Source organism: Chiloscyllium plagiosum, chromosome 1, assembly GCF_004010195.1.
Source record: "Chiloscyllium plagiosum isolate BGI_BamShark_2017 chromosome 1, ASM401019v2, whole genome shotgun sequence".
Lineage (NCBI taxonomy): Eukaryota > Metazoa > Chordata > Chondrichthyes > Orectolobiformes > Hemiscylliidae > Chiloscyllium > Chiloscyllium plagiosum.
This window is the reverse complement of record NC_057710.1, coordinates 131,993,566-132,006,600: the sequence shown is the minus strand read 5'-3', so window position 1 is coordinate 132,006,600 and position 13,035 is coordinate 131,993,566.

Below are 13,035 nucleotides of genomic sequence, written 5' to 3'. Positions count from 1 at the left end.
CTATCTAACCCTCTGATTATCTTGTATATCTCTATTAAGTCACCTCTCAATTTTCTTCTCTCTAACGAGAACAGCCTCAAGGCCCTCAGCCTTTCCTCGTAAGACCTTCCTTCCATACAGGCAACATCCTAGTAAATCTCCTCTGCATCCTTTCCAAAGCTTCCACATCCTTCTTATAATGCGGTGACCAGAACTGTACGCAATCATTTTATTATTTAACCATTCTCTGCGAAAATGATCCGATAATGAAAAATTGTTTGAATTTGCAGCTTAACAAGGCCAAATATACTTGACATTTCTGCAAAAAAATGATGTTAGCCACAAAGTGCATTTTACATAAGGAATTTTTGAATATGGGTCTAATGTAGCTGTTTGCATTATTGATAATTTTCCTCCAAAGCAAGCAACCAAATTCTCAAGTGGCTAAAATAAAAGTTGTCTTTAGCTTTTAATGTTTAGTCTTTGATCACTTCTCAGATATAGTTGTAAATCTTGTCAAATTCATCTCTCAAGTGACTGTACACCATGCTAACAATTCAGAACAACCGATCAATCTGTCAGAACCCATCTGTTACATTGTTTTGGTGATGACCTACAGATAATCCTTCAATTACTTGAATAAAGTGTACAGCCCCATTTATGCTGCAATATTGGAAGAATTCCCCATGCATTATGTTGGACAGAACATTCATCTTTAGATCTTAGCGACTTACTAATTTCTTACACTATATCTGAACCAAAATTCATTTTGATAGCTAATACCAATAACTTGCAAATTTTGTCCAGGCCAAATGTAATGTGGTTCCAAATCATTAACACATAATGTACTTGTCAATAGCTCAGTTGAGATGTCCAACCATTTGCCTGAGATATAGAACCTCTTACTGGGGAAAATTACTGCTGAAATGATAATTATTGACTTTGTAGTGGAAACTGCATTTCAGATTAAGGCACATCTTAGCTTAGATGTTGTGGCTTCTGTAAAACTTTGGTCTGAAAATTGCTGTCAAAATCATGGTGAAGCTAATGGTTTTGCTGATTTTTACATGTAACTTCAGGTGAAGGCAGATACACGATTAAATGCAGAAATCTAGAATTTACTGTTTGATTGTATCAGTTAATTTGGTGATAATCTCACTGTCTGTATGCCTAGTGAAATCCCTTTCCGAGTATGAAGTTCCTGTATGCGCATGATAAATACAAACTCAACTTATCCCAGGAAGTTCAATAAAATACCTTTTGGTATTACGCTGGATGATGATTATGACAGTCAACCACTCGGAAAATAAAAATAACTGTATTAAGTGTTCAATTTCATTCCAGCTGGCTTTATTTATTGTTCAAAATTAAAATTACTTCAAATTAAAAACATCAAAAAAGAATATCGAATATTCTTTTTCTCACTCCATTAGGAGACTCTTTCTTTCCCTCTTCACTTTGTTTTCAGTACCTAATATGGCCTGGAATTCACCATTTCAAATTCACCATGTAAGCAGGACACATGACAGCAAAGGATTGGTATTTTGGTGCTCCCATGTCACTTGATATTATGGAGGGTGTATTGGGCATGGAAGGCCTCTCATGTCATGTCAATGTCACCCACTATTATGCCATATTTACATATCTAGGCACAGCAGCTTTAAACACAACCACAGATGGCCCAGATTTGAACAGGAGTTAGTTCCCAAATTGTTTGAATGACATGAAGGGGAATCTGAAACCCACCTCAAACATTATATTTGCTGTGGAAGTGGTTGTCTAGGTGACCATATTCTGAGCTTATAAATCTTTGTCTGATTCCTGCCTATTGTAGATCACACCGGAGGAACAGTTGATTTATTGACTGCAGGTGTATCAAATAAATTATCTCATTGAGTGGCTAGATCGAGCAATTGCATTTCATCAGACCGCAGCTCTGAAACAGTCTGAGTATTACTTACGGTACAGTGGCCAAATTGACCAGGAATGGATCCTGTTGCATCAGTATATAGCTAGTGAATGACCAAAAACATCATAAAAAGCTGTTTCCCAGGGAGAAGCCATAATGCTTTCATTTTGTCACAGTCATTTGTGCCTAACTTATAGACTGTGCATCCCAACAACTGGTGGAAACAACAAGTCCATTTGGCTGTTCAAAACTGGAAGAGTACTGACCGTACTCAACTAATGCATACTTGCAAAATGCAGAACAATAGATGGGGTTCTGTGATTGGTCAGTACTTGCTAAACTCTTACAGTCCCACTAGGAATGGAAACAATATACAATATAAGCATTGAAGCTGCTTGCCTTCCTCATTCACCTGTATTGTGGCTGAGCTGTAATGAATCTCTTAAGTAGCCAATGATCAGGAAGGAATAATCCAAAAACATGTACCACTCTCAGCAGAGGATAAGCCGCTTAAAGGTGGGTGGGCTGCATGATGTGTTTGTCACCCATCACAAAATATAAAGGATAGTTCGGAGATGCCAGAAAGGCAATGGGCAGGCTGCCTGTATTATCTTTTGAGCCAAATTCTTCAAATACAATGGTAAGGAATTGTAGTCTTCACCACTATATATTTCATCATATTAGTTGTCTCATGTCTCACAAATTACATTTACATACACACTTTAGTCTCCTAATATTAGAAACATTTGACATCCAATGCAAAGCATTCTTAACCATTTAGATTATCTCATCAAAAAGATCACGGGGTGGATTGAATGCTTTGCTAATTAACCACAAATCACCCCATTATTCTGAAGAAGAGTTCTGAAGAATAGTCTTTCTCGACTCAGAATTACCCACAGAACTATTACAGAACAAAGGAGGCCATTCAGCCTATCATGTCTGCATATAATCAAGTCAGGCTCCTGCCAATCTCCTGCTTTTTCCCATATCCCTGTACATCATTACTATCTAAAAAAACATCCAATGCTCCCTTGAATGCTTCAATTGAACCTGCCTCCACTCCATATCCAGGCTGTGCATTCCATATACAGTACTAAGTACTCAATGTTTTTCCTTACATCATTCTTGCTTCATTTGCATATCAATTTAAATGTATACCCTCTCATTTTTATTACTTTTACAAGTGGGGATAGCTTCATCCTATCTGCTCTGTCCAGCCCACTCATGATTTTGAAAACTGCAATTAGTTCTCGTCTCATCCTTCTTCTGTCCAGGGAGAACAGTCCCAACATCTTCAATGTATCATCATAATGACGTTTCTCATTCCTGGAGCCATCCTAGTTATTCACTTTTGAATGCTGTCCAATGTCTGCACACCTTTCCTAAAATATGCTGTCCTCAACTGTACACAATATTACAAGTGAGGTCTAAAAGGACTCAAAACATGAACGCTGTTTCTCTGTCCATAGATGCTGGCAGATCTGCTGAGTTCCTCCAGCATTTTATACATTTGTTCCCCTTTTTAGGTGAAAGTGAGGACTGCAGATGCTGGAGATCAGAGTCGAAAAGTGTGGCACCGGAAAAAGGTCAGGCAGCATCCAAGGTGCAGGAGAGTTGACATTTCGGGCATAAGCCCTTCATCAGGAATATAGGGGTAGGGGCAAGGGGGCAGAGAGATAAATAGGAGGGTGGGGATTGGGGTGAGGTAACTGGGAAGGCGATAGGTAAATGTAGGCGAGGGGTGATAGTGATAGGTGGGAGAGGAAGGTGGCACGGATAGGTGGGAAGGACAGGTAACACAGTTCAATAGGGCACTGCCGAGTTGGAGGGTTAGATCTCGGATGAGGTGGAGGGAGGGGAGATAAGGAAACTACTGTAGACCAGTGGGAGTTGGAGGGTTTGAAGTAGACGTCCATGTTGAGTTGGTTGCCGACGATGAAGACAGAGACCTCTTCCCTCACCTCTGTCCAAGGCCTAAAAGGCTCCTTCCACATCTGGCAGAGATTTTCCTGCACAGCCAAACACCTCATCTACCACATCCGTTGCACTTGATATGGGCTCCCTTACAGTAGGGATATTCCTGATAATGAGGGATATAATTTCCATTATTCACCCACATTCAGGTTCAATGCATACAGCAACTTAGTGAAAGTATCCCAAAGGTAAGAAACATCCAATGTCATTGAGAAGAGAGTGCCTGCAGTGTCCTGACATCCTTCCTCTTATTGACCCATATCAAACACTCAACTTCATACTGCATTCAGTACAGAGCATCATACCAGTTATATGACAAAGGAGGACCCAAAGTTACATGGCCCATATAGGAACTTTGGAAGTTCAGTAATAGTGGTTCCCCTTCAGCCAGCACTGATCTTTTATAGCATCTTTGCTACTAACTTGCACATTACTGAGATTCTGGATTACTGGTGCTGGAAGAACACAGCAGTTCAGGCAGCATCCAAGGAGCAGCGAAATCGACATTTGCCCAAAACGTTGATTTCGCTGCTCCTTGGATGCTGCCTGAACTGCTGTGCTCTTCCAGCACCAGTAATCCAGAATCTGGTTTCCAGCATCTGCAGTCATTCTTTTTACCACATTACTGAGATGCCCAGTTTGCAAGTGGTCTGAAGCAAAAGGCATCTGACCCCCTAAGCACCCTCAGTCTGAATACATGATGAATGGGCCGTGCAATAATTGCAAATTAAACATAGCTGTGCTTCGAAAATGGATGCTTCATGTTTTTATCAGTACAATGTTATTGCACGAGCAAACAATGATTCTGTGCTTTGGCCCATTAAAACTGACACTTACTCCCCTCACGTGGGATTGTTTTAGTCATTTTCTAGTAGCACTTTACATTTGGAGGAGGGAAGGGGTTGACTGGGATGGATCCCATCAACACTAGGCTTCACCCCCCCCCCCCAACAACCAAACCTTCACATCTCCTTTTACCTCGACTACTCTGACAGCCGATTCCACCCACCTCCAATATAGAGATCCACCACATTGAACTTTATCTACAATTACCTTCCCTTCCCCTTTGAACCCTGGCATTACACCTTGCTGATGCCAAACTGTTACTTTACACTCTTACAGTAGAAGCCACAGTGGTGGTCACAGTCAGTTATACCCCTCCCATAGCCTACCTTGCCTCCTGATGCTGTTCTGCATTACCCCCATTCATCTTTAGTTTCCTCCCGTCACTGTCCTCATCCCCAATTGTATAAATGCCTCTGCTCCCCCCATCCACCCCCAGCCTCCACTCCTTCTGTCATCTATATGCCTGACGTTCTGACTAGCCTGTCCCCTGAATCTTGCTGACAGTTCAATGGATGGAAGACAGGATTGTATTCAGCCCAGATCTCTGACTCACTGCAATGAACTATGCCTAGACATGACTGACAAGACCAGTGCTGAAGTGTCATGAACTGAGGGGAGCCATGAATTGGAGCTGGGAACTGTACGAAAGGTAAGTTCACAAGATGTTGCCAAATTCATGTCATAACTAAATGCTTTATTATGTTAGGTATGTTTTTAGATTGGATTAGATTACTTACAGTGTGGAAACAGGCCCTTCGGACCAACAAGTCCACACCGACCCTCCGAAGAGCAACCCACCTAGACCCATTCCCCTACACCTAACACTGTGGGCAATTTAGCATGGCCAATTCACCTAACCTGCACATTTTTGGACTGTGGGAGGAAACCGGAGCACCCGGATGAAACCCACGCAGACACAGGGAGAATGTGCAAAATCCACACAGACAGTTGCCTGAGGCAGGAATTGAATCCAGGTCTCTGCCGCTCTGAGGCAGCAGTGCTGACCTCTGTGCCACTGTGCTGCCCGTAATGCAGTGGGTAATAATAGGAATTTGTCTTGAAAAGATAATGAGCTATTTCGTAGAATCCCTGTAGTGTGGAAACAGGCCATTTGGCCCAACAAGTCCAAAACCAACCCTCCAAAGAATATACCACCCAGACCATTCCCCTACCCTATTACTCTACATTTACCGCTGACTAACATACCTAATCTACACATCCCTGAACACCATGGGCAATTTAGCATGGCCAGTTCACCTAACCTGCACATCTTTGGATTGTGGGAGGAAACCCACACAGACACAGGGAGAATGTGCAAATTCCAAACAGACAGTCACCTGAGGCTGGAATCAAACCCCAGTCCCTGGTGCTATGAGGCAGCAGTGCTAACCACTGAGCCACCATGCCATTTACTAATGTAATTACCGGGTTATTACGTTGACAGCTCTCACAAGCTGTCAAGAGATCGACCAGCATTGTGAGAGCAGAAAAGTCTTCAAATGCATTAGAGTACATTATTTACTGGATGCACTTCTAATCCATTTCATAATAGGGTATTCCAAATTAAAATGTGTGATATGCACCCATAGCTTTTATTTCCTTTACTTTGAAATTCATCTCAACCAAAATTAAATAATCACCTCACAGTGAAAGTTCCTTTAGGTAAAAATAATCATAACATGAGAGAATTTCAAGTTCAGTTTTATGGTGAGTAATGTGTGTCTGAAACTAGAACCTTAAACCTAAATTAAGGCAATCACAAGAGTACAAAGATAGAATTGGCTGAAGTTGTATGGGACAAAAAAAAATGCAAAGCAGTAGATTCTCATTATGGAAAATGTTGTAATCAGACAGGTTTTGTGAAAGGGAAATCATATTTGCCGAATTTATTTGAGTCCTTTCAGGATATACAGCAATGTGGATGAATGAATATCAGTAAATATGATGTCTTTGGCTTTCCAAAAGGCATTCAATAACATGCCACATAAATGATGACTGCACAAGATAGAAGTTCATAGTGTTGTAGGTGATACAATATATTAATGTGGATAGAGGATTAGCTAACAAACAGATCATATAGGATAGAAGTTTACTTTCCCCGCCAGTGGTTTTACACATGGAGGGGGCAATAAAATTTCTCAAATAGACTTCCCACTATCCTTTCTACCTTCCTGACCTCTTCGTACTTTACAGAGAGACGATGGACGTTGTAGTTTGCTGGCCAGCTCTTGTCCTAGTTGAGACTCTTAAACAACCAATTGCTGACCAATTAAAAGCTGTTTTCCATCCAGCACCAATTTTCAGGTTGGTGGGAGGAGGGAATCTTGTTTTAAACATCAGAGATTTCTATGCGGCTCATCACACCTTCATTTTTGCAAACCACAAGCCATAAACGCACAAAAATAATGATGTATTATTTTTGCCCTTGAATTAAAAATCAGTTGGAAACTGCAAAAACCATCAGTAATAACATTACGAATTTGATACATTCTGCAAAATAATTGCTTTTAACAATCTGACTACAGGAATCCCCCAGGCAGTAATCATACTTTAATACAAAAGTAGTGACATGCTTTTTTTGCCTCCCTTATCACGTGTTCCATGACCACAAATTATCAGAAGCATCTCAAATTATTCAGGTGTTGGAATTGGTTAAAGATTGAAACAATAACAATTACTTATGGGATAGCCTCATGTCTAGAACTAGAGGCAATCACACAAATTGCTAAAAGAGAATTTCACTGTGGCCACAATTACAAGTTTGCTTGTCAAAATCAGGTTAGTTAACTTCAAGCGTTCTGAATTAACTTAGTCCACTTGTTAATAAAACGCAGTATGGGAATGGACAAAACAGTCAAATAGAATTTGCTTACAAATAAAGCAAAGTACGTTTTGCAATTTTTCTTTCTTTCCTTTCTTCATTTGTCTTTGTAAAAATGTCCAATGTAACGGAAGTAACAGTAATTCTCAAAATGAGACAAAGACTGGAATTTACTGTAAGCAAATGGGAGTGAGGGTATGGAGTGGAGGGAGTTTGGACCCCACTAAATGAAGGGTACTTTTGCACTCAAGCAGAAACATATCTCATCACCGGTCCTTGGCTATCCAGATTTCAATCTCACTTTCATAGGGAAAACCTTAGTGTGTGGGTGGTGCAGTCACATGATCAAAGGCTTGTTGATTTTAGGGGCAATCATGATCATAGTTACCTAATTCAGGTGATTTATAGTAATCTTATGATAGTTTATTGAGTTTGTTAAGAAGCAGCAGTTTAGATGAGATAATATCAGAAATTTGTTCATTCGGCAAAGGAAGGAAGAATACAACCTGTGATGAATGAGAACGTCTCACTGATCCTGAAACCATCCTATAGAATACAGGAATAGAGGCAGCACACTCCCACATCCCAGCTCTCTTCCAGTACTGATAGTTTTTAGTGGAAACTGTTGGTGTCCTTCAGTCAGACTGATGTAGGGAAGTCTCCTGCTCTTTCCTTGAGAAGATAATAACTTATATGTCTGCTATTGCCCATGTTTTTCTCATCCCACCTGTCCCTATTGATATACATTATCTTGAGGCTGGCCATCTCTGCTGTGTCAATCAAACATCTGACCACCTCTGGCCAATGACCATGGGATAGCTCCTCATGATCATAGAATTATACAGTACAGAGGGTCTTTGGCCCATTGAGCCTACACCAACTAAAATCTACTCAACATTAACACAGCCTCAATGTCGCATGATAATTGTCCCTTTTTCCACCCCATTTCAAAGTTAGCTTTTATTCCTTATAAGAACAAAATCTTCTTATTTTGAAAGCATGATAAGATAGTGTGGTTCCTGGCAAATCTTTTATGTTGGTAGAAGGCTACAATCAGACCCCATCACCAGACATATATTTCCCTCCCAACCCCTATCAGCAGAGCCCATTCCGTCCGTGACTCCCTCATTAGGTCCATGCCAGCCCCTCACCCCGCACACCCGGCACCTTCCCTTGCTGGTGCAAAAAGTGTAAAACCTGTGCTCACACTTCCCTCCCTCACCTCTGTCCAAGGCCCAACAGGATCTTTTCACATCTGGCAGTGATCTTCTTGCACATCCACCCACGTCATCAGCTGTTGCTCTCAATGTGGTCTTCTCTACATTGGGGACACAGGATGCCAACTCGCAGAACATTTCAGGGAACATCTCTGGGACGCAGGCACCAAACACCTCCAATTCCCTGTGGCCCACCACTTCAACTCCCCCCTTGCACTCCATCAAGGGGATGCAAGTCCTGGGCCTCCTCCACCATCAAATCCAAGCCACCTGAAAACTGGAAGAAGAATGCCTCATCTTCCGCCTTGGGACCTTCCAACCACACAGCATCAATGTCAACTTCACTAGTTTCTTTACCTCCCCTCCCCCCACCTCATCACAGTTCCACCACCCTCTTGAACTGTATCACCTGTCCATCATCCTTCCCACTTATTCGCTCCATCCTCCCCTCTGATCTATCACTACCACCCGCATCTACCTATTGCCTTCCCAGCCACATTCTCCCCACCCCCACTCCCACCCCCAATCCTACCCTCCTATTCATCTCTCAACCACTTCCCTTTCCCTATATTCCTGATGAAGGGCTTATTCCCGAAACATCGATTCTCCTGCTTCTCAGAAGCTGCCTGATCTGCTGAGCTTTTCCAGTGCCACACTTTTAGACTCTGACTCTCCAGCACCAGCACTTTTTCCTACTTACTGGAAATACGGAATGCTGAATTAACACAGACTTAATGGGGACTTCAGTTCCCAATAGACAGACAACAGTTTCTGTCACTTATCCAAGTTCTGGTCTCATGCTGAATGACAAGAATATGGCAAATTACTCCAGTTTCAAACTCAAACTGCTAACTTCGAGGTGTGCTAATTCCCAGAGGCTCAGTGACAATCAAATTGATACAAAGTTTGAAGTGTTTGCAGGCAACAACCCACTCATTCACTTTCAAACGTCTATCAAGCCTGGAGCAACAGAGATCCAATAGACTGTTGCACTTGCACAGTTTTGATTCTAGATCTGGTACAGATCAGGCCAAAGTAATGCAAACGCTGATCCCCTGAGTCAAAAGACTGACCATGTGAGGAAATCTAACTCTGGCCAGCAGGAAGGAGCTATCGTTGCTGAGCATTCTGATTCTGGTTCCTCATGACATTCAGACTAAGAATCAGTGGAGTGTTACTTATGAGTGAGATCCAAACCTAGTCCAACCAGAGCCTGGAATGGTTTCTCGTTTGACAGCTATTCCAAAACAGGAGCTCAGACAGCTTCAGCTGGTTGGTGTAGGCATGAATAAACTGTACCGTTACTTGAAATCCCCAACAACAATCAATCCAGAGCCAGCTGATGAGTAATTCCAAACTGAAACTGCTGTGGTGCTGGAAGAGGATCAGGGAGGTGGGCGGAATCCTCTGTTGGCTACTCAATGAGAATGAGTGAGAGGTGAAATCACTCAAACTGTCCAACAGCCCCAAGTGTTGAGTGTTGGTAGCAGTTTGTCATCTGTCAGGACACCGAGTGACAGGAAAGACATCTGCTTTGACTAGGGAGCGGTGTTACTGGCATGGGATGGCTGCTGATATTGATGGTTACTGTCAACGTTGTGAGAGATGTACTTCCACCAAAGCAGGTTAGTGAATTCTTCCTGCCATGGGATCATTGGTCAAAAAGACATTCTTTGAAAGCCTCACAACAAATGTTATGGTCCTTGACTCCAGTAACAATGGGACTGAGCATATTCTCATATTCGCAGTATCTTCACCAAGTTCACACAGGCATTCCCACCCATGGTTAAAAAATCGCATTTGTGATAGGAGTGTTCATGCATGTTGTTTTGTCTGTTTCAGCGTTCCGTATCGGATTCATGTGATCAGGAGCACAACTTTGAGAAGAAGATCCTGCAGGAGCTTTGCAAGGTCTATGTCACTGCCAAGAGATGCAGCAGCCTCCTCTCATGCAGAGGGTAATGGACATTGTGGATGATGCAACCCTCTGTACATCCATCTGTGTACTTTCCTCTGAAAGGGAACAAAAGTGGTCCAAGTACCTTCTGGAGCTAGCTCAAATGTATAATAACATGCTAATCTCATTCACAGAATAGTTTCCACACTATCTCTTCTTTGGATGGGACCCAGTCCTTCCCATGGACCATCCCCTTGGGCCCACCACCCCTTCTGATGGAGATGGCCAGGTCAATGAGTGGATAGCTGAGCAGCACACAAGGCTATGCTAGGCATTCAGGATGGCATCCAGCTGAGAGAGAAAACAGCTGAGAAGAGAACCATCAAACAATTGAAAGGCTGGCAGGACTGACCTTCCAGATTCTGCAAGAGCTTTCCTACAAAATTGAGTATCAAAGGTCAAAATAAGATGCACAAAGTATAGGTACTTGATCCTCATACAGTCATCAAGTAGCAGTACATTAATGGCTACACTTATGTTGTTGCATCAATAGGTACGGGGCAACCTCAGCTAATGATTTACAGAGGGGAATTGTTTGAGGCCAGAAATCGGGTGCATTATGTGGAGGCAAGCAGCACACTCAGTGGTATTACATGGGCTCTATATTCCTGGGGTCAAGAACCATTAAACTTGCTGTGTGGGTCTCTAAAGATATCTTGGTGACCGGTGATGTGTTGATACATCAAGCGGAGTAACATAGTGAAATAGGATCCTGGAATATCTTATGTGTTGTCAATCCGGATGTTATATCTAGTGTATGGAGAACGACTCCAACACTACAATACAGCATAGGGAGACCTGCTGGAAGGTCCACCAAGCTCCACCAGGTGTATAACTCCTGCAATTTTGACGGTCCTGGATACACATGGAAATGATCTGTCATAGTGCCTGGGTGCTTTGGTAGGCACCAGTACAGAATAGAGGTTGAGAAGGATTTCTCTCGGAAATTCTGGATGTCATCTCAACCTTTACCATTTGCTCAGATTGACGATGTAAATAGAGACTGCTTCCACTGATATAAACTTCAACATTCTAGCCATCATGATGCAATTGAATGTATTAATCACTTAACTGTTTAGCAAGTGGGCATTGTGTGCTATGTTGGGGACGTATGATGGCTCAGTGGTTAGCACTGCTGCCTTACAGCACCAGGGTTTTGGGTTCAATTGCAGCCTCAGGTGCCTGTCTGTGTGAAGTCTGCACATTCTCCCCATGTCTGCGTGAGTTTCCTTCGGGTACTCTGGTTTTCTTCCACAATCCAAAGATGTGCAGGTTAGGTGAATTTGCCATGGTAAGTTGCCCAATGTGTCCAGGGATGTGTAGGTTAGGTGCATTAGTCAGGGGAAAATGTAGAGTAATGGGGGTTGGGTTTGGGTGGGATACTCTTCAGAGGGTCGGTGTGAATTTATTGTTTCCACACTGTAGGGATTGAGGGAGTGCCAGGATTCTAACCATGCCACAGACAAGGGAAGGTGATACCATTCCAAAGCAGGAAAGTTCATGCCTTAGCAAGAAACCGGTGGATGATGGCATTCTCATGTACCTACTACTCTCTTTCTTCTAGTTGGTGGAAGCTGCCAGTTTAGTATATACTATCAAAGGAGCCTTCGTGAGTTGTTGCAGAGCATCTTGTAAGCAGTACACACTGCTGCAACTGTGCATACACTTGTGGAGGGAGTTAATGCTGAAAAGGCATTAGTGTTCAATGGTGTGCCAATCAATCACACTGTGTACACAGTTATCTACATTGAGCATACAGCTCCTCACATAGAGCAGACAGCTCTTTCTCTAGGCCCTCCACTATGGCTGGTATCTAGAGGCTAGTCCACTAATATATTCCAATAGTCTGTCCTGGAGCTCTAGTTCCTGCACACAGGTGCCAATATGTGAAGAATTATTTATAATTTTCACATGTCCCAGTGGGTATTAGAGAGGGCCTTATGGATTTGAATCCATTTTACAGAAACACATCTATATATGCTATCACTTACAGGGATTCTCTTTATTTAGCCTATAATACACACTAGACCTGTCCTGGAATCTAAGTGCTCAGTTATCCAAACCAATGATCAATCAATGTCTGTTGAACTTTTAAAACAGCATTATTCTGTTAGACTAAGACTTCTGTTGCACTGACTACAGTATAACAAAAAACTAGATACTGTTATTTCTCTGATTCTTTGTGTCCACATTTCCTTTGTGATTTTCATAGGGCTATTCCAATGATTGTCACATGGCTGATTCCATGTTTACTTGAGTTACTTCAATCTGCACATCATTTATGCAGTTCGATGAGGTTTTGCCTCGAGACTGCATCATTCTGCTCTGC